The following is a 21,895-nucleotide window of genomic DNA, read 5'->3' as shown; positions in this document are numbered from 1 at the left end:
TGAAAAAGGCAGAGACAGGCATTCCTCAGGATAGCTAAGATGAGGGAGATTTGGTACTATCTTTAAGGAGGAGGAGGTGGAGTAACTGCGGATGTGTAACTCTTAGAAGAGAATGTTTAGGTAGAATGTGAGGGCTATCTTCAAGGATCTCAAAGGTCATCACATGGAGGAAGGATGTGACTTACTCCATGTGGACTTCAGAGGGTAGAGCTCGGTCGAAGGTTACAGGGAGGTGATTGCACTTTAATTGCAGTGCAAAGATAGGACATAGAGTTGCGTATCTCTTCGGGACAGATATGACAGGTATCATTGCTGAGTGCTCGCCATGTCTCACTAAGACCTTTTCTGCCTTAGCTGGAAAGTCGTGGATCAAATTCACACTTATAACTAACTACAACTGTCTCACAGTTTTATTACCGGACCTCCGGGTCTCGATGGCCCTGACACTTAGGCAGGAGTCAGGCGAAAGTGAAAGAAGAAAAACTTTTTTTGGTTGGCCAAGCAAAGGAGCTCCCTGGGACCTGCGTCGCCAAGATGGCCCTTTGATTGGCAGGCACAAGGGTTTACATACTGGGAGGAAACAGACTAGGAGCGGGCTCTTCTTCAGGGCGTCATAGGGTTGGCGCAATCACACTGGGAGGAGAAATGGTGGGTTAGCTCCGCCCAGCCGCCATCCGGTGGTTTCCCACCTCTGCTTCATTAGTCAAGGCTATATTTACCGACTGCTTATTAAAAATCATCTCATTTAACAGTTGTCTTGTTGGCTGTTGTTATTACATCACTGACATTTTACAGATGAGGAAAAAGAGAAGTTACTTTCCAAGAGTCACCATGCTTTAAATCACTGACTTGTAACCATCTAGACCCAGGTTTTCTTGCTATTAATACTGCCTCCCAGGGTTTGTGCATTTAATAAGGGGTTCATCACTACCTGGAGACTATATACGTATATATAGGAGACAGGGTTGGTGATTTGCTTCCAAAAGGACACAGCCTTGAAACCCTGTGAAGCAATTCTAGCCTGCACACATAGGGTCATCATGAATCAGAATCAACAGGAACTATCAAAAACATATAAGATATTAACTCAATACATCTAAAAAATTATTTCAACATGCAATCAATATAAAAATTATTGGCCAGCTGTTTTACACTTGATTTTTTCACACTAAGTCCTGTGTGCGGTTTACCCTTAAAGAGCATCTCAGAACTAGCCATGTTTCAAGTGCCCCACAGTCACATGTAGTTCCTGGCTTCTAGTAGACAGCCAGCACAGGGTTAACTATTAAATTTCTTGGGGGACAGAGGCTGATTCTTAAAGGGGAGCGCTCTCCATCTTAGATTCTGGAACCTTCCTAGGGGCAACTTGTTCCCTTGTCAGTCAGAAAGGAGAGCAAAGCAACTGCCTTCGCCTTTTCTGGGAAAGCCAATGTAGGTATTTCTGAATTCTGTGAGGACAGGTGTTTCTTTCAGTCTTCCAACAACTGTCATTTCCCTCCTGCCAGCTATGCTGGGAGTTAAGGTCCTTGATTTTGCTTTGAACATGACTGAAGTAGGTTGCATGAATTAAATAATGTGTCTTAAATACCACATTGGGGTAGAAAGCCTGGATTTTATGCAGTTATGCAAAACTAGGGAGCCCCTGGCTTAATTGATTAGAACTAAATCTTTAGTTTCAAGTACAGAGTCGGTATGGATGGGTGACCGGGGAGAGGGAGGAAGGAAATGTTCTGTTTGTTCTGTTGTTTTTTGCCACGCTCTCCAAGGGTAGAGACATGGCGTGCAATAAGACACAGCAGTCCCTTTTAAAGTAGCTTTGAAACGGCCCAGCGAAGTTCCCCCTTAAATCCCCAAAACCAGTTGCCAAAAATGAAAACAGATTAAAAGATGCCGCGCGTACTGGGCCTCCCGGAGGTGGCGCTTTGAAGGTGACGGAGTTAATTAGTGCCTGCAAAAGTCGGTGTGTGAGCTCATCTGAGAATCATGCTCTGCACACGTATTATTTATAGCAGATCTGAGCCACGCACGGTGTTTGACATTTTCCTCTTTTTAAGTAAGGGGACTTCTAAAAGTCGTGGGCACCACCCCAGGAAAAGTGCAGAGGGCAAGCACCAGAGCGCGGGCAGGTGCCAGTGCCGGCGGCGGTGGCGGCGGCAACTCCGCAGCGTCCGCTCGGGAAGAGAGTTCGTAGCTGATGTCCGGATGCCTTGCAGATGCAAAATGTGTCTCTGGCCACCAGGAGGAAGGAAGAGGAAGTGAGAGCAGCGGCAGCCGGCGGCACAGCAGCCGGCCGACCCGGAGTGTAAGTGCGTGTGCTCGAGCGAGCGAGAGCGGGCGAGAATGGGCACGGGATAGAGACAGAGCCACCCACACACCGCGGCCCCGAGCTGGGCGTCAGAGTCTCCGGCCCCCCTTCGCGGGTCGCCAGGGCTCTCGTCGTTGGAAGCCCTCGCCGCCGCCACAGCTGTCCTGAGACCCCGGGCAGGTTCGTAAAGTTTCCTGGGCTGGCGCCGAGCACCGACTCGTTGACCTCAGAGCAGCCGGGGAGGGGGCAGGGGCTAGGGCAGGGAGGAGGCGTCCTACTCCGGGGACTCTGGGCGCCGCCGAGACACTTTTGTTTCCTCTCTAGGGGCGCCGCGGCTCGGGCGGGGGTGGCCGCCACGCACCGCGGGGTGAGGGCTGCGGGAGAGCCGGATCGCTCCGCAATTGGGGAAGTCTGGGCAGCTGAGGGCGGCTGGTGTGGGAGTGGGCACGGAGGGAGAGGGCTCCGGAGGTGGAGCGCCCGGGATGGAGCGCAGGGCCCGGGGCCCAAGAATCCGCGGAGACGTTTCGAGCAGGGCAGGCTAGAGGGGGGCGCCGGCGGGTTGCGCTACTGGCGCAGGGGTGTCGGGGCCAGGGGGCTTGGAGTAAAGATTCCTGGGACTGGAGACCCGGGAGACTGCTGGAGGTGGGGCTGGAGGCTCGGACTCCTGGTTTTTCTCCGGCGCTCGCAGATGGGAGGGAATCCCCCGGCGAGCGCGCCCCTGGGAGGGGGCGGTGTTGGGATAGAGGGAATGGAGGGGCGGAGGGGGCTGTTAAGGCAGTTGCGAGCCCTAGGGCGATTGCTAGTAAATACTTGCCCCGGGGACACTCTGAGGTCTCCACGGGGACCAGAGAAGGCGATGTGGGGGCCTTCGATGAGAAATCCTGGCTTTGGAGAGGGGTCGCACCGGGCGCGCCTTGGGAGACAGGGGGCGGCGGAGCGCTGGGAGCCCTGGAATAGGAGTGGAGAGGGGCGGCCGCGACTGCCTGAGTAGGTTTGAGGAAGAGGAAGAGGAAATACAGAACTCAGTTGGCCTGGGGGTGCGCGCGTGTGTTCGTGGTTGGGAAGTCTGTGTTGTGCTGCGGGCGCGCGCGAGGGCGGCGAGCGTGTGTGTGTGTGTGTGTGTGTGTGTGTGTGTGTCTGTGCCTGTACGTGTGTGACCCCGCCGAATGACCATCTCCCGCTTGTGGACGCTTTGAAGTTGGCAGCTCTGGGCAGCGGTTGTTGGTGGCTTGAGCTGCAGTGGCCTGAAGCAGCAGGATTTGGCCCCCTGTGGTGACCCAGCTCTGGGGGGCCTCTGGACAGCTCCTGAGACACAGGAAGCATATGTTGTGATGCCCTGTGTACTGGACCACCGACCTTATCATACTTCTGGTCATGAATTATGTGCTAAGATTTCAGGGAGCTTCAGACAGGGGTTTGTGCCTCTGGAGGCAAAGGCTGTCTGCCCCCAATTTGGAGTGAGATGAGGCAGTGGAAGAATTTTTGAGATTTTGTTTTGTTTTACCTTATTCTGTAAAATATAAGTAATGGCATGCATTTATATACCAGATCTTTGAGTGCAACTTTGGGAGTCCCTGTCACAGTAATTTTTAAATTGCAAAGGCAGGCTGGCAGCATCTATGAAGGGCCTTCTCTGGCCAGGGCTTTTCTTAATATCTCACCTCCATACCTACTTCTCAAGGTTGTTTCATGGATTGTAGTCTCCCAATTTACAGATGAGGGGCTGAGGTCCAAAGAAGTAGGAGGCAAGATACCCAGCTGGCAAATAGACATTTTTTGATAGCCGACCTTTTGACTCTCTGCTCTTCATGATGTCTTTCCTATCTCTTGATGGCTCTGGTTAAATGTGCATGTTGCCTTCTTTCCTACTACAATTATTGCTCAATTTCTTTGTTAATCAGATGAACTGGTTGTCCCTTTGGGAGATTGGGAGGGAATGACCTGGAGTGCTGGAACACCCCAGCGGGGGAACTGGGGAACAAGATGCTTGATAGTTCTACAGAGAGGGGCAGGCTGGGAGGCAAGTCCAGGCTGAGTCTAGGTAAACCCAGGACCTGGAACAGTCAGTCACTGGGGTAATGGATGAGTGATACTAATGATGACCATACCCTCCCCACCCCACTGTCATTCCCAGGTCATCTCTCTGCCCTTGTTAATTGCAGACACTCTGACCTTATTTTTTTTTTGCTGAGTTCTGTCCCCAGGGCCTTTGCACATGCTGTTGCTTCTGTATGAGGAAATCCCCCCTCCTCCTTTGCTTCCTCCAGGTCTTTGCTTAGTCAACTTATCAGGAGGCCTTTCCTGGCTATCTTATATAGAATGGCAACCAGGCAATTAATTCCTCATCCCCTTACTTTATTTTCCATCTTAGCACTTATTTTCCCCTGACTTACATTTGTTTGTTCATTTGATTGTTTTCTGTTTCCTCCACTAGAATGTAAGCACCATGAGGATAGGGACCTTGTCTTGTTTGCAGCTCCAGAACCTAGAGTGACCCCCAGCATGTGGTAGGCACTCAGTAAGTATTTATTGATTGACCGAATGAGAGATATCTATATTAGGAAATAACCATCAGCACCATCAGTGGCAAGTAGATGCCCAGGCACTAGGCTTTGGCTTTTCTCCCTGTCCTCTCCCCCAGGCCCAGCCATGTTTGTTTCTGATCTCTTTCTGCCTGAGTAGATTTCTTCAGAATTTCAGACTGAGGACGGAGAGGTGATTCCTCAGGAGAGTCGAACTCAAGTCTCCTTTATAAATAACGTGTGACCACTCCAGATCTGGCATTTTATCACACTCCTTGGAGAAAGACTTTTCAAAGCGTGGGCTGTTTTAGCCAATGAAATAATTGCCTAGGAAGAATTCCTGCTCTATGAACAGAGTGGAGTCAGATCCACCCGCGGTATCACATGCCACAAGCCCAGAAGATGAACAGGAAAGTAGAGATGAGGAGGTGGTGAGGAAGGCAAGGAGAGAAGCTGGGTGGCAGATGCAGGGGAGAAGAGAGGTGAAAAATGCCAAGGAGAAGACCATAAGGAGAAAACAATTGGGGTCTTTTACAAGTGCCCCTAAGTCATAAACATTTGTCAAATTACAGTATTGAAGATAAGACAGTATCTGAGTGTTCTAAAATTATTTACTCCCTTGGGGTGTTTGATGTGAGTAGGTGGGGTGGGGTGGAGGAGGCAGGGCTTTGAATGTGGAAAGGATGTGGCTGGGGGTGTGGCATGAGCTCTACTGAGCACACACTTTGCTTACTCCATCATCTTGCCTAACGCTGAAGCTTTAGAGGTGATCCTTCATATGGAGGGAACATTTCCTGTCTAGGTTTAAGACAAAGGAGACCATTAAGGTTTGGAACTGAAGCCTGCAACCACTCCTGAATGCCTGAAGCCCTTAAAGTGGGTAGTTGGGTTTGTAAGACATCTCGTTGAATTTGGAAAAGGTAAATTTTTTTTTTAAGGAATTACTAAACCCTCCCCTCTCTGCATCACCAGGCCTGAAGTGTCTGTTGCTAATTACACAACTTTGGTTCTGCTTCCTTCTAGTCAAGTAAAAAAAAAAAAAAAAAACACAACACCTGTTGCTTTTGAGTTGCTTCTGACTCATGGTGACCCCATTATTACAGAGTAGAACTGCTTTGGTTTCTGCTTCATAGGGTTTTCTTGGTTGTAATCTTTAAGGAGGCAGATTGCCAGGCCTTTCTTCTGTGGAGCCACTGAGGGAGTTCAAATCACACAAATTGTATGCGCCACTCGGGGTCTTTTCTGGTCACCTGGGTTAGTGTTTTTCAAACTTAGGGTTGCAACCCATGAGTGGCTCGTGATATCATTTTTGAAGGCCCAGACCAGCAGTTTAAAAATGACACAGAACAGAATAGAACGGAAAATAGAGAGTTTCACAAAACATACGCTGAATCTTAATGTCAAACGTACTGCTTAATGTGGGTTGTGATTAAAAAAAAAAAGTCTATTTTAATAGCTCTGGGGGCCCCAGGAATCTACATTTTTAACCAACTTGCCAGGAATTCTGATGAAAATGGTACATAGGGCCATACTTTAAAAAATACTTAGCTATTTTTCCCTTTACAAAATGCCATTGGCTTAATCCCCTGAAGAGATTCTATTTCCAAATGTTGAATCAGATGCAGTGCAAGTGTCAGCCATTGACTTAACTTTTAAAAATGCTACTGTTTATAGAACCTGACGGTGTGCTGGGCCCTGAGCCTGCCATCTGGGAGGAGCTGGCAACCCAAGTGGTGTGTTTTTCACTGTAGTGATGCGGAGAGGCTATAGGTTCAGCTCTAACAACTCTTTAACCTTGCTTAGAATCACGTTGACCGCATGTACACTTTCCTACCCAAGCTCCAATTTAGAGCCCCTGAGAGTTTTGGAAATTTATCCTGCTCAAATTTCCCTTCTGAATTTTATGCCTAGTGTTCCCAGTAAGCGGAATCCCAGTGGCACAAAAGGTAAAAGAGCTCGGCTGCTAACCAAAAGATTGGAGGTTCTAGTCTACCCAGAGACACCTTGGAAGTAAGACCTGGCATCTACTTCTGAAAAATCAGCCATTGAAAGCCCTATGCAGCACAGTTGTACTCTGACACACGTGGGGTTGCTATGAGTCAGAATCAACTCAGTGGCAATTGGTTTGGTTCCCCGTATGCATGATTTTAATTACTTTCAGAGGTTTGCAGTGACAGTAACCATCCTTTCCGGTGGCAGCAACAGTGCTGTAATGTGCAGTTAGATTAGCATTTTAGCTGACCTGGGCTTGAGCCTGGCTAGCCAAAGAGACAAAGGCAGAACTTCAGCACTATCCAAAACACAGGGATTTCAAAGGCCAACCAGCCATCTGATAGAGAGTGCTCTCATGAAATGCTTGTGGCTAGTGAAAGCCTTCAAATGTGCCTGTTGTTGTGTGTTGTCTACTACCTGTGTCTTTGTTGTTGTTAGTTGCCATTGAGTTGATTTGGAGTAACGGGGACCCCACGAGTTACAGAGCAGAACTGCTCCATAAGGCTTTCTTGGCTGTAATCTTAACAGAAGCAGATCACCAGGACTTTTCTTCTGCAGTACCACTGGGTGGGCTCAAATCACCAACCTTTAGATTAGCAGTCGAGCACAAACCATTTGGCAAGATGTTTTCTAACCTTTCACCAGATAAGAACAGGTACAGTTTGAGCAGAGTTTTGTCTTTGGCCTAAGGTGAGGTGAACAGCTAAGTATCGGATAGGAGTACATGTGGGAGAGGCAATGCTAGCTCATCAAACAGAATTAACTGCAGCGACAAGTTGGCCTAGTGCTGAGTAGAGAAATTCGTCACATGTATAAATAGAAGGAGATGATGATCCTCAGTCAGTGTTCTAGGCCCCCACAAACACTGATTTCCAGAATCCGAGCAAGATTATTATTGGAACTGCAATTTTAGGAATTGAGGCTACAGTCTTGACTATTTTAGTTCTAACAATTAATGTAGGGAACAAAGCTTTCCTCAGTAGAAAACACTGGAAAACATGCTACTTGCTCAACTGGTACAGGGCTGCTGTGTGTTTGGTGGGTTGTAGTTGCTGGATAAGAAGTGGTTAAGTGCTCAGCTGATAACCGGAAGGTCAGTGGTTCGGACCCACCAGCTGCTCCAAGGCAGAAAGATGTGTCAGTCTGCTTCTGTAAAGATTCCAAAACCAAAAAACCCATTGCTGTTGAGTCGATTCCAACTCATAGCTACTCTATAAGACAGAGTGGAACTGCCCCATAGGATTTCCAAGGAGTGGCTGATGGATTTGAATGGCCAATCTTTTGCCTTGGAAACTGTACGGGGCAGTTTTGCTCTGTCCTACAGTGTCACTATGAGTTGGCATTCACTCAATGACAGTGGGTTAGGTTTTTTTTTTTTTTCAATGTTAACTTGGGAGTCCCTTGGTAGTGTAAATGGTTACGGTGCTCAGCTGCTAACTGAAAGGTTGAAAATTTGAATCCACCCAGAGGCACCTTGGAAGAAAGGCCTGGCAGTCTACATACAAAAAACCAGCCATTAAAAACCCTATGGGGGCACAGCTCTGTTCTGACACTCATAGGGTCTCCATGAGTAGGAATGGACTGGACCAGCAACTGGTTTTATGATCACTTAACCAAACGGTCAGCAGTGGGAATCCACCAACCACTCCTTGGAAACCCTATGGGGGAGTTCTACTCCATTCTATAGGGTTGAATTGGCAGCAGCATTTTACAGGGCTTGGTTTTGATTTCAAGCCCATATTAAGCATTGCCTAAGGACAGTTGGAGCCATAGGCCCAATTCGGAGTTTCTTCCATTTGCCAACATAACTTCCTTCCTGAATGCTGTTTAGAAATGATGGGACATGTCTGAGTTTTCTACAGCTTCCATAACAAAATACCACAAGGCGAGTGGCTGATAAGAATGTTGTTATTGTTAGGTGCCATTGAGTCGGTTCCGACTCACAATGGCCCTGTGTACAACAGAATGAAACACTGCCCGGTCCTGCGCCATCCTCACAATTGTTGTTATGCTTAAGCCCGTTGTTGCAGCCACTGTGTCAGCCCATCTCATTGAGGGTCTTCCTCTTTTTCATTGACTCTCTACCAAGCATGATGCCCTTCTCTACTAACTGATCCCTCCTGCTAACATGTCCAAAGTGTGTGAGAAGTAGTTTCACCAACCTTGCTTCTAAGCAGCATTCTGGTTGTACTTCTTCCAAGACAGATTTGTTTGTTCTTTTGGCAGTCCAGTATTCTTTGCCAACACCACAATTTCAAGGTGTCAGTTCTTCTTTGGTCTTCCATATTCATCGTCCAGCTTTCACTTGCATAGGAGGCAATTGAAAACACTATGGCTTGGGTCAGGTGCACATTAGTCCTAAAGGTGACATCTTTGCTTTTTAACACTTTAAAGAGGTCTTTTGCGGCAGATCTGCCCAATGCAATGCTTCTTTTGATTTTTTGACTGCTGCTTCCATGGGTGTTGATTGTGGATCCAAGTAAAATGAAATCCTTGACAACTTTAATCTTTTCTCCATTTGTCATGATGTGGCTTATTGGTCCAGTGGTAAGGATTTTTATTTTCTTTATGTTGAGGTGTAATCTGTACTGAAGGCTGTGGTCTTTGATCTTCACCAGTAAGTACTTCAAGTCCTCTTCACTTTCAGCAAGCAAAGTTGTGTCATCTGCATAACGCAGGTTGTTAATTAGTTTTCCTCCAGTCCTGGTGCCCTGTTCTTCTTCATATAGGCCAGCTTCTCAGATTATTTGCTCACCATACAGATCAAATAGGTATGGTGAAAAGATACAACCCTGATGCACACCTTTCCTGACTTGAAACCATGCAGTATCTTCTTGTTCTGTTTGGTTGCCTCTTGGTCTAAGTACAGGTTTCTTGTGAGCACAATTAAGTGTTATGGATTTCCCTTTCCTAGCAATGTTATCCGTAATTTGTTATGATCCACACAGCCGAATGCCTTTGCATAGGTAAACATCTTTCTTGTATTCTCTGCTTTCAGCCAGGATCCATCTGACATCAGCAATGATATCCCTGGCTCTGCAACCTCTTCTGAATCCGGCTTGAATTTCTGGCAATTCCTTGTTGATATACTCCTACAGCAGCTTTTGAATGATCTTCAGCAGAATTTTACTTGTGTGTGATATTAATGATATTGTTCAATAGTTTCTGCACTTGGTGGGATTGCCTTTCATGGAAATAGGCATAAATATAGACCTCTTCCAGTGGGTTGGCCAGGTAGCTGTCTTCCATATTTCTTGGCATAGACGAGTGAGTACTTCCAGCGCTGCATCCGTTTGTTGAAACATCTCATTTGGCATTCTGTCAACTCCTGGAGCCTTGTTTTTTGCCAGTGCCTTCAGTGCAGCTTGGACTTCTTCCTTCGGTACCATTGGTCCCTGCTCATATGGTCACTGCTTAAATGGTTGAATGTCGACCAATTCCTTTTGGTATAGTGACTCTGTGTATTCCTTCCATCTTCTTTTGATGCTTCCTGAGTCATTTAATATTTTCCCCATAGAATTCTTCAGTATGGCAACTCGAGGTTTGAATTTTTTCTTCAGTTCTTCAGTTTTCTTTCAGCTTGAGAAATGCAGAGCATATTCTTCCCGTTTGGTTTTCCATCTCCGGATCTTTGCACATGTCATTATAATACTTTACTTTGTCTTTTCGAGCTGTCCTTTGAAATCTTCTGTTCGACTCTTTTACTTCATCATTTCTTCCTTTCGCTTTAGCTACTTGACATTCAAGAACAAGTTTCAGAGTCTCTTCTGACATCCATTTTGGGAGCTGACAAGAATAGAAATTTATTTTCTCACAGTTCTGGAGGCTAGAAGTCCAAATTCCGGCCTTGGCAGGGCTGTGCTCTCTCTCTGTCAGTTCTAGGGGAAGACCCCTCCTTGCCAGTAGCCCCAGGCATTTCTTGGTGTTCATTGGCTTGTAGATGGATTGGAGTAGGGCATCTCCCTCCTGTGCGTGACCCCACGTCTGCTTTTCTCTTTTATAAAACACCAGTCATAATAGCATTAGGATACTCTATACTCTAGAAATAATCTCATTAACATAATTGTTAAGATCTTCAAAGAAAGACTCTATTTCTCCAAAACAAGGTCACATTCGCATATACAGGGGTTAGGATTTCAATATATCTTGCAGGAATATAATTTAGTCCATAACAGGTAATAGTCAGGATAGTATCGTTATTCTATTTTACAGATGTGGCTTCAGAGTGTGAAATGTCACAAGGGTATTTGGAAGGTAGATCTGTTCCTGAAACTCAGGTGCTCTATTTGTCCACTGCTGTTTCTTTCACCTGCACCATGATGCCAGTGTTGGGTAATTTCTTTCTCTTGCCAGTTCTCGGGGACTTGCCAGCCTCTGAGATCCAGGATCCCCCATGTAGAGCCATGCAGCGGCATATCCTTGGAGGCTCTCTGCTCCTGTACATTGTTAGAAAGAAATGCCCTTGTTTCAGATAGATGTGCCCTGGGTTACACCTCGGGGTTGCACTCAGGCGTGTGTTCGTTACCGCTGAGGCTGGTTTTTCAGAGTTGGTGCCTCCCTTTGAATATCTCATTCCGAGGTTAACCTTCGTAGCCTTGAGAGTCAATGGACCCTCCTTTCATGGACAGTATGCCCATCAACCAAGCTCATGTTATTGAAGCATATTACTGAGAGTGCAATTTATTAATCCAAAATGAGGATAGTATTTGCCAAAGAGAGTGGACACATTCTTTAACCAACATGTTGTTGCCTATGGATGAACCATGGTGAAAGCAAAAGCTTGGAACCAAAAGGAGAAAATGTGTTTAAAAGAGTATTTTTCATCAGTGATAACTTTTGGTACTTTTCATGCCCCATAGGTTAATAAATACCAACTAAAAAAGTGCATTTTTTTTTTTTTTTTTTAAAGGAGACAGAAATGGGAGTCTTCTACCTAGGGTGGTTTCTCCCTTGGGTGATGCTGAGGCTACTAATGCTATTCTCTTTCTACTTGCAGGCTGTTGACTATGTTATGTTGACTGTTTATTTCAGGCAATCTCAACCTTAGTGCTATTGACATTTGGGGCTGGATAATTCTTTGTTGTAGGGGGTGTGTCCTGTGCACTATAGGATGTTTAGCATCATCTCTGGTTTCTACCCACTAGAAACCAGTAGCACCACCCACTTTCGATAACCAAACAAGTCTCTAGACATTGGTAATTGTCCCTTCAGAGACAAAATGCCACCTTCCAATTGAGAAACATTGCTTTATTTTCTCGGATAAAATAGACAATTGTGAGTTGTCAGACAGGCTAGACTTTTGACAGCAGTTTAAGGGCTCTGGAAATGCCCTAATCTACTTACTGGTTGTTCCTTAGACTCTAAGGTGGTCCATTCACAGATGGTTGGTGTCACCCTTTCTGTTCGTTTATTTCCTTTAGCTTTCCAAATTTCCCCTCTAGCTTCTTTCAGTCCTATGTTGAAGTTGTCTTCCTAACCCAAATTGGTTTCAAGTTTGAATTTCATGTGTGTTTTATTCTTGGTACCCTCTGACTGAAGACATCTAGTGAGTTTATGTCTCAGTTTCTTGAGAGGGTTCTTGACTTCTGACCACCGGTTACTCCATCGGTTGTAACTTCTACGTAATGAGAATAAAAAACCCAAACCAAACACGTTGCCATCAAGTCAATTCCGACTCATGGCAGCCACACATGCTTCAGAGTAGAACTGTGCTCCATAGGGTTTTGAATGGCTGTAACCTCGCACAAAGGAGCCCTGGTGGTGCAATAATGAAGCGCTCAGTCGCTACAAAGAGGTTAATTAATGGTTGGTGGTTCAAACCTACCAGCTAGCTGCTCTGTGGGAGAAAAATGTGGCAATGTGCTTCCGTAAAGATTACAGCCTAGGAAACCCTATAGGACAGCTCCACGCAGTCCTATAAGATCACTATGAGTCGGAATTGACTCTGTGGCAATAGGTTAATCTTACATAAATAGATCAGTAGGCCTTTTTTCCACTTACCACTGTTTTGAACTGCCAACCTTTTCAGTTAGTAGCTGAGTGCAAACTACGCCACCCAGGGACCACATAATGGAAATAAGATAAATGAAATGAGCAAGGTGGATTCTGAAACTCAGCTTAGTTCATTCAGCTGCTGCTGTCACAAGATTAAGGAAATGTCTGCGTGAGAATGAGTTAACTGGGCAAAATGCCTTCTCCTTTGCTTTTACCATTTCCCTCACTAGTTGGGTAGTAATGGACACTGATATTCCATTAGTGTGACCAAGACAGGTCAGGGGAGAAGCCTAGAGGTACTGCTATATATAAAGTCCTTTCACACTTGGTCTATTCAGTTTCAGTCCTAATCTGGCCACATTTATTTTCTTATGTAATATCTGTCAACCTTTTATTTACCTTCTCTGTTTTGCTTCTGTAGCAGTTCAGAGCAGCATCTAGTGGCTTAAGTGATATAGAAATATTGCTGGATTGTATACTAGCTACGTCTCCCCAAGGCAGCAGCCTTCTTGTAAGTCACCAGCCCTCCACCCTTCCTTCCGCCCTTTGTGCTTTCTATTTATTTCTTTTTAAGTTTTAAATTGCGTTTCTAGCACTAGTGTTGTGTGCTGTGGGGTTCGGCAGCTGAGCAGCACTTAGATGAACTATATTTTCCAGGCTGCTACACACAATTACCCTTAATTTTGAAGCATAATGCATTTCAAAATTTTTTTTTTTTCTTTTCTGTTTTTGGGCTCTTTAGCCCAAATGCATAGCTACAGCTGCCTTTGCCCTTGGCCTTCAGAAGCCTTTTGGCTTTACAGGTAGAGCTAGTAGATGGGCTTTGAGCAGATTGTGCATTTTGGCTGAGTCAAGAGAAGATTCCAGTAACATTCAATAAGGCTGGTTTAAACTTGATTCCTGCCCACCTACCTCCCATTTTCATAGCATTTTGTGATGAACTCAGTGCCCTTGTATTCCAGCTGTGGGCTACTCTGTGGAAAGTGACCGAGTACCGAAAAGTTTTGGTTTAGGGGAATGCAACTGACTGATAGATTCTTTCACATACTAAATAATAAGTGTGTGTGTGTGTGTATGTGAGAGAGAGAGAGAGACAGAGAAAGAGAACCCATGAGACATACACACTCACACACCCTTCTAAATAACTATAGGTCTTTAGGAGCAAAGAGGGGCCCTTGTGGCACAATGGTTAAAGAGTTTACCCGCTAACTGAAAGGTTGGTGGTTCAAACCCACCAGCCACCCTGCAGGAGAAAGATGTAGCAGTCTGCTTCCTTAATAAACATTATAGCCTTGAAAACCCTATGGGACAGTTCTACTCTGACCTACAGGGTCACTATGAGTCAGAAACTACTCGACAGCAACAGGTTTTGGTTTTAGGAGCGAAGAAACTATTATATCAGCTGCTAAATCCTATTTTCTCCAGAGCTTGTCACTTTCATAGCAAGTCAGGGCAAATCACATTAAATCAAACCTTTAATCAAGGAGAGAATGTTTCCATCATCTCTAGCCTTACTCCACTGCCAGGAAGTGACTTTGACCGTTAGAACTATTTTCTCAATTACTATCCATTCTTCATTTGATTGTCTTTCAGAAACATTTGCCTGGATTTATATGAGAGAAGCACAATAAATCTTTATTTTTAATTATAGTGTGTTTTAAAAAGAAATGTGGGGCTTACACTTAAAATGCAATAAATATTTTCAAATGGAAATATTGCAGGGCTTCCAGCACCCTGCATAAACCTTCATTCATTCAGTCAGGCAGTCAGCAGCCATTTTGGTTGCATTTTATGTCCCTTAGTCAAGGCACATGCTAGACATAGTAAGACCTATCCCATATGAGCCTGGGGGTGGGGCTGTCAGAGACAGACCGTGTAAGAGATAGTCATAACTTAGAGTGGTAAAGGTAGGTTTAGAGTATTTGCAGATCACAGAGAAAGGAGTGCACAAATGAGCTTATTTCTGAAAAAGATCTGGAAGCTGCGTTTAAAAGGAAGAACAGGGCAGTCAGAGTGTTGGGAGGAAAGTCTGGAAGGGACCTGTGTCAGCTTTGCTGGGAGCTAGGCATTTGGACAGTACTGGAGGGGAAAGGCCTAGTGGCACAATGGTTAAGAGCTCTGCAGCGAACCAAAAGTTTTGAATCTACCAGCCGCTCTTTGGAAACCTTATTGGGCAATTCTACTCTGTCCTATAGGGCCGCTATGAGTTGGAATTCACTCGACAGCAATGGGGGAAGGGAAAGCCAAAGAAGAATTTTAGGCAAGGAAAAGACTCGGTTGGATTTCTTGAGAAACCTAACTCCCACAGCAACATGGATGGGGGTGCAGGTGGGAGGTGCCAAGGAAAAGTGGGAGCTATAAGCTGTAAGCATCTCCCTCTGGGCCTGCCCAGACAAATACACAGTCTTGGTAAAATGAATGAATACCTAGCAGCGTTCTTACTATGTCAGTGCAACTTGAAGACAGGTTGCCCAGGCTACTGTCCAACCTGAGTAATGGCCCAATCCCTTTCTTTCATGAAAGGACTTCCAGGGCCAGAGACAAATTCCAGAGACAGGACAGTGAGAAAGGAGGGGTGGGGTGGGTGTGGACTAGAGAGATGTTTATATATCAACATTGATTGATGGCAAAAATAAAAGATCTTGGTGACTGGATTTGGGAAATGGAAGAAAAAGGAGTCTGAGGTTTTATAGCTAAATGAATACATGTTGTTTGAGGGTTGAGGTCTTTTTTAACTACACCAGCTGAATGACTTGAGGTTAAGTTATTTATATCTTTTTCAGCCTCGGTTTTCACATCTTTCAAATGGAGATACTGTAAGTACCTACCTCTTGGAGTTGCTGAGAGGACTAAATGTAATAATTGTAAAGTATGGTGCCCTGTCACCATTGGGTTGGATTTTCTGTTATTATTGATGCTATTATTAATAACTCAATAGTTTCAGTCCAAGTTTTATATTCAGATATCCTCCTGAGATCATTTAAAGACATGCATTAATTATTTCTTATGCTTTTAAGGAGCCTAGGTAATTTCTCTTAAAATCTTGACTAGACTGCTAGTTTAGTTTATACATCTTTTCTTTAAGAATACTGGAGAAGTAAACTGCTGAAGTACAGGTCAGGGTGAAATATGATGGCTTATGAATTCAATGAACTGACATAATGACGTTTATGCAGTATCATGCTAGGAAACCAGGGTCCTCAGACGCCCTTGCCAACAGGTATCTATCCTCTGTTCAAGAGTACCTGGGTGGTGCAAGTGGTTAACGCACTGTGCTGCTAACCAAAAGGTTGGGGGCTCCAATTCACTCAGAGATGCTTCAGAAGAAAGGCCTGGTGATCTGCTTCTAAAAAATCAGCTATCGAAGACCCTACGGAGCACAGTTCTACTCTAACACACATGAGGTCTCCATGAGTCAGGGTTGACTTGATGGCAGCTGGTAGCCCCTGTCCAATCTGAAGTAACCTGGGATTGTACTATTTTAGTTTACTATTATTTTACTTTGGGGAGAGAAAATGGAGGTGGATAATTGGGACTGTTTCTCTTTCCTTGACTGCAATTTCCTGGGATGGTTTGCACTTGTCCAGTGTGGAGAGGAACCCAGTGAGAAAATCCTCAGTTAGTAGAGGGACACTTTGCAGTTTAATTCTGCTGAATTGGGCTTCATAGCCTGATATATAGCATGTTCAGGAAGCTCAGTTGTTCCAGTGACACCTTGTGAACATCTGTTTTCGAATCCTTTGGAACCTTCCATTAAGTAGGGTTCTTTCAAGATGTTCATTGGCAGGTGAGTGGTAGTAAGATGTTAATTTTTCCTCCTTAAACTGAGGTAGTACTTCAGACTATCAACCAGATTAGAAATTACCCTGGGTATAAAAATAGAAAAGTAACAGTCAGATGACTGTACACCCCAAGTTCACAGATGTCGTATAGATCATTGTCCGAACATAATTAATCGTGCCAGCTTTCGCTTTCAAAAGTGTCCGGGTTAGACTATTCATTTTATGGCCACCTAAGTAGAAGCCACCTGTTTCCATTTCTGCTTATCCTTTCTGGCTAGTGTCAGTTTGTTTGGGTGCCATTTCTACTTTATGTTCCTTCAGGAAGGAAACAACTAGCTTATGGGCTTACCAGCTCATTAAGCAGTAGCTCAGGTACCCATTAAACAGCCTTCTTGGTAATGGCTTTTATGGTGTGGGTCAAAAAAAAAATAAACCTCAATTTCGACACTTAACTGCCGTAGAATCAAGTATAGATGTTGGAGAGAAATGTGCCAAATAGAAACTGCTTCTCCAAACTTGTGCTTTGGAAGTGATATGGGATTGCCCGCCCCCACCCCCCCGCCATTAGTACAGTTATGAAAGGTCACTTTAATTACTATGTACAAATCTTGATTGGTACCTGACAAGTTGCACATTTTTAAAGTAAATATAATTTCAGTCACTCTCTTTTTCTGCCAAGTAGGGTGATAGGTATGGATGGTTCAGCTGCTGGCGGGTCAGTTGTATAGCAATGCCTGTCTTCTATATGTCGGGGTTTGTGTGTGTAACTTTACATAGGATTCAGATATACCAAAACAAAACCAAACCCATTGCCATCGACTCGATTCCAACTCACAGCAGCCTTATAGGACAGAGTAGACCTGCCTCATAGGGATTTCAAGGAGCAGCTGGTGGATTCGAACTGCCAACCTTTTGATTAGCAGCTGAGCTCTTAACCACTGTACCACCAGGACCTGGGATCGAAATATAAGTTTAAAGACCATACAAAAATTTATAGTGTGAAATGCAGGTTAGAAGTAAATGACTGGAGAAGTATATTGATACCAAGATATGTAGGAGCTTAAAAAAAGTATTTCAAAATATATGAATTCACCAGATATCCATTTTACAGGTGAGGAAGTTGAGGTGTCAGAGGGGTTGGCTGCCCAATGTCATGTAGATTCAAAACCTAATGGTCGTCTCTGTAGCATGCTATTATGTAATACTCTGCTGCTGCCAGATTTCCATCAATTCATCAAGTTCATTTTTCCTCAGTCAAGACTTACATTGAAATATTGTGTTGAGTGGGTCACGCTATTTGTTGAAAGACAGGGAACAAATTAGGAGTCCCTAGGTGGTACAAATAGTTAAGACGCTTGACTGCTAACCGAAAGGTTGGAGGTTTGAGCCTACCCTGAGATGCCTCAGAAGAAAGGCCTGGCAATCTACTTCCAAAATATCAGCCACTGAAAACCCTATGGAGCATGGTACTACTCTGACACATATGGGATTGCCGTGAGTCTGAATTGACTAGATGGCAACTGGTTTGGTTTCTGGCTTGGGGGAAGAATTTGTGATAGAGCTTTGCCTCAGGGGCATGTGAGAGAGCACAGTCAGGGCAGCCTGGACTTCCCAGGAGCCAAGAGTGCAGTAATGATGGATTCTTGTGTGTATCCCGTGAGACATTGCTCCACTGTAGTAGACATCGTGTTGTAATTATTTCCGACTTGTTCAGGGCCATTTTATATCTTTTCAGATATGCTGCTAACAACTCTAGCCTATGAAAGTGCAATGAAAACAGTCTGGACCTAAGCATGATGAGACTTATGAGGATGCACGTAAATATGAGAAGTCATCATGAAAATCTCCATGTCTGTTTTTAATTCAAAATACATTTTTTAGACAATGAACAGGATTTAGGGTAATTTTCCCCCAGCCAGGTCAGTGCCAGGCCCAGGGGAATGGCATAATCTCAGTTTTAATGTTGAATTCCGGTCTGCTTTCAAGATCCAGAAATCGTATGATGAAAAGTTGAGCTCATCCGTTTGAAGAGAGAAGTGCAAATGAGGGTGTCTTGTATTTTATGCCGGGGAGAAGGAACCAGTGCAGGACTGTGGTCCTTGTGGTGCCAGACAACATTGGAGCCTTTACTTTAGGAGAGGATCAGAGCCTATTTCAGATTTTTTATTGCTGTTGGGAATTTGCCTCCCAGATTTGATTTTAAAATTCTCTTTAATTCATTTGTTCATTCAACCAATATTTATTGAGCATCTGGTATATACCATGTGGTGTGCTAGGTGATACATAAACAACGGTGATCCCCCTTCTTATAAAAAAAATAGAAAACTATAAAACAGACCTGTTGCTGATTTCATGGGGCTGCTTATACCCTAACCAAAAAAAAAAAGAACCCCTTGCCATCCAGTTGATTCCGACTCACAGAGACCCAGCAACCCTATAGGACAGAGTAGAACTGCCCTATAGGGTTTCCAAGGAGTAGCTGGTGGATTTGAACTGCCAGCTTTTTTGGTTAGCAGATGAGCTCTTAACCACTGTGCCACCAAGGCTCTGCCTTGTGGAGGAGTGGTTAAGAGCTATACTAGGAGAGGAAATATGCATTAGTTAAAGAATCACACAAATAAGTGTAACATTTCAGCTGTTCCAAGGGCTGTCCGAGAAAGGTATCAATGTCAGGAGGACCTACAGCAGAGGGATTGATGTAGTAGGGAGATCTGGGCGGAAAGCAAATGAGATTTTACGGGGAAAAGAGAGGAGTCCGGGCAGGAGACCAGCATATGGGAAGGCCACATGAAGGGCAGAAGGTGTATCTCTAACGAGCTAAGGCCCAGAGTGCCTGGGCAGGGAGCACTGCAGCCCCGGATTAGACTGGGAGGGAAGAAGGAGCTGGACCAGGGATCTAGGCCTTTATCCAAAGAGCAAATGGGCAGTCAGTAAAATGTTTTACCCAAGAGAGTGACATGATCAGATTTATGCTTTGAAAAGATCCTTCTGGCTTCAATGTGTAAATTTTACATCATTTAAAATTGGCCACAATGTGACTGCACTATTACTATTTTTAGAATCTAACAATTTCTAAAAGAATCAATTTAGCCACTAGCGTCTCCTTCAAATTTTAAACCACAGTTTAAGTGAATGATTTAGCATGGCTATTGCAACCACTTAAGAATGATAGAGTACCTCGTTCTGTGATTCTCGGACTCCAAAATGCAGAAGATCCTAGGGACCCAGAATATTGTACTTTAACATGCCTCTCAGGTGATTCTGATGTAAGGAGCCCTGGATCCACTTTGAGAAGCATCGTCCTAGAAAGGGGTAAGGAGGGCAAAGAGAATTATAAATGTCAAGGTGAAGCCATATCAGGTGATGAGAAGAAGATGGCACCTCTTTATTGCCGGGGTTTTAACCTGGACCCCTTCTCCTGTTACTGGGGGACTCTAAATCGTTTGAGTTTCTTATAATTTGTTTTCCAGTCCTTTCACATGCAGCTGTTTTCTCAAATCTATGGCTCGCTCTCTCTTTGTCACTGATATTTTACTTTCCATTTTGTCATCGTTTAATAAGGATCTTTTTTATATAAATCCTGAATGAGGTCATGAGGCAGGAAGGTGGTGGGTATAATCTACTTGATGAAAGGCCCCTCCCAGGACTTGGCTTATTTTGCCTTCAGAGAAGGAGCCCATTGTACAGGGGAGATGGTCCTTAATTACCACAATGGGAAATTGTTTTCAGAGGCATAAAGGGCCAGGCATACCAGGAGAATTAGTTTTGGGGGCATCTCCTTTAGCTTCCCCCTTCCCTGGCACCCCTCTTAAACTTCTCCTCAGAAGCTGACTGTGAGAGAGAAGATAGGCACATGGCTGTTCCTTGCAGGTGTAAGAGCCCGGAATTCCTACTCAGGTGAAGTCAGGATGAAATAAATAAGGAAAAACAAAGCAGAAAGGAAGTCCCAGAACAGTCAGCAGGCAGTTTGTGGGCTACAAGACGGAGGGGCCCTGCTTTCTTTGTAAGTGAGATGCTCTGAGCCTATATATCCCCCTGGTTAACATGATACACCTCAGGTGTCACCTCCTTTGGTGACCATCCTTGATTTCCTCACATCCCCTCCCTGGACACATTCAGTGCTTTTGTGTGCTGGCATCTGTCACACTGTTTCATAGCTTTCTTCCCCGACCAGAGGAAGGAGCCCTGGTGGCATAAGGGTTAGAGTAAAGCACTTGGCTGCTAACCAAGTTGGTTGGTGGTTAGAAGCCACCTGCCACTCTGTGGGAGAAAATTCTGATGATCTGCTCCAGAAAGATTAAAGCTTAGGAAAGCCTGTCGGGCAGTTCTGCCCTGTGCTGTAGGGTCGCTATGAGTCAGATTCGACCCAATGACATGCATCAGCAGCATCAGACTGGAGGATCTGAAGGCAGGCGTTCCCGGTGCCGAGCCCATGTTGTAATTGTTAGCTGCTGTCCAGTTGGCCCCACGGATCACGGTGACCCCAGGTACTACAGAATGAAGCACTGCCTGATCCTATGCCATCCGCATGATCAGCTGGGGCTGGGACCGTTATGATTCGTAGGCGTTTCATTGGCTGAATTTCGAAAGTAGATCGCCAGGCCTTTTTTCCTAGTCCATCTTAGAAAGCTCTGCTGAAACCTGTTCAGCATCGTAGCAACATGAAAGCCACCATTGACAGATGGGTGGTGGCTGCGAATGAGGTGCATTGGCCAGGAGTCGAACCCGAGTCTCCTGGATGGAAGGTGAGAATTCTACTGCAGAAAGACCAGTGCCTCACCGAGCCCATAACAGGCACTTAATCAATGGAGAAAGAAGCACGATTTTGCAGGCATACGAGCACCCAGTCCTTTTGCAGCCCACTGGATGAGCCTTTCAGGTGGCTTTTTCCTCCTTGAGTAGGGGGGCCTCAGGGACACTCTGTTCAGGGTGCCTGGCACGTAGCTTTCACTGTACCCAATTTCCTGAAGACTGGCCCTGCCTGAGGTCACTGCAGTTGGAGAAGCTTCTGGGCTCTGGCCAGACCAGATGTCAGATGTGGGAAGGCAAAAGACTATTTGCTTTGCAATGTCCTAATTCCCTGGCAGCATCGATTACTGCTTCACTGTCATTCCACTGTGCCCAGATCTACCCTACGTGGAATGAAGTTTCCAGAGGAGGAAACCAGCATTTTGTCATTATCATCACTATCTGCAGAAGTATTTATTACTCTTTGTCTACCTAGTATTCTTTCCTTGTAGCTAAAGATCCTGTGGTACAAAGACATTAGAACATATTCGGAAGAACGTAGAAAATGTTTC

At 45.0% G+C, this 21,895-nt stretch overlaps 1 protein-coding gene across 3 annotated transcripts in view; it reads left to right on the top strand.

Moving 5' to 3' along the window:
• Positions 1-1,920: 1,920 nt before the first annotated feature.
• ELMO1 (engulfment and cell motility 1) overlaps positions 1,921-21,895 on the top strand; it is a 635,207-nt gene continuing 615,232 nt past the window's right edge. For 2 of the 3 annotated variants that reach the window (XM_049894502.1, XM_049894503.1), the window contains exon 1: positions 1,921-2,485. The gene's annotated coding sequence lies outside the window, so the exon portion shown is untranslated. The remainder of the gene's footprint in view (positions 2,486-21,895) is intronic. The other variant, XM_049894506.1, reaches the window with a different exon arrangement.

The sequence above is a fragment of the Elephas maximus genome, chromosome 8 (genome assembly GCF_024166365.1).
Source record: "Elephas maximus indicus isolate mEleMax1 chromosome 8, mEleMax1 primary haplotype, whole genome shotgun sequence".
Lineage (NCBI taxonomy): Eukaryota > Metazoa > Chordata > Mammalia > Proboscidea > Elephantidae > Elephas > Elephas maximus.
This window is presented reverse-complemented; position numbering and strand designations above follow the sequence as displayed.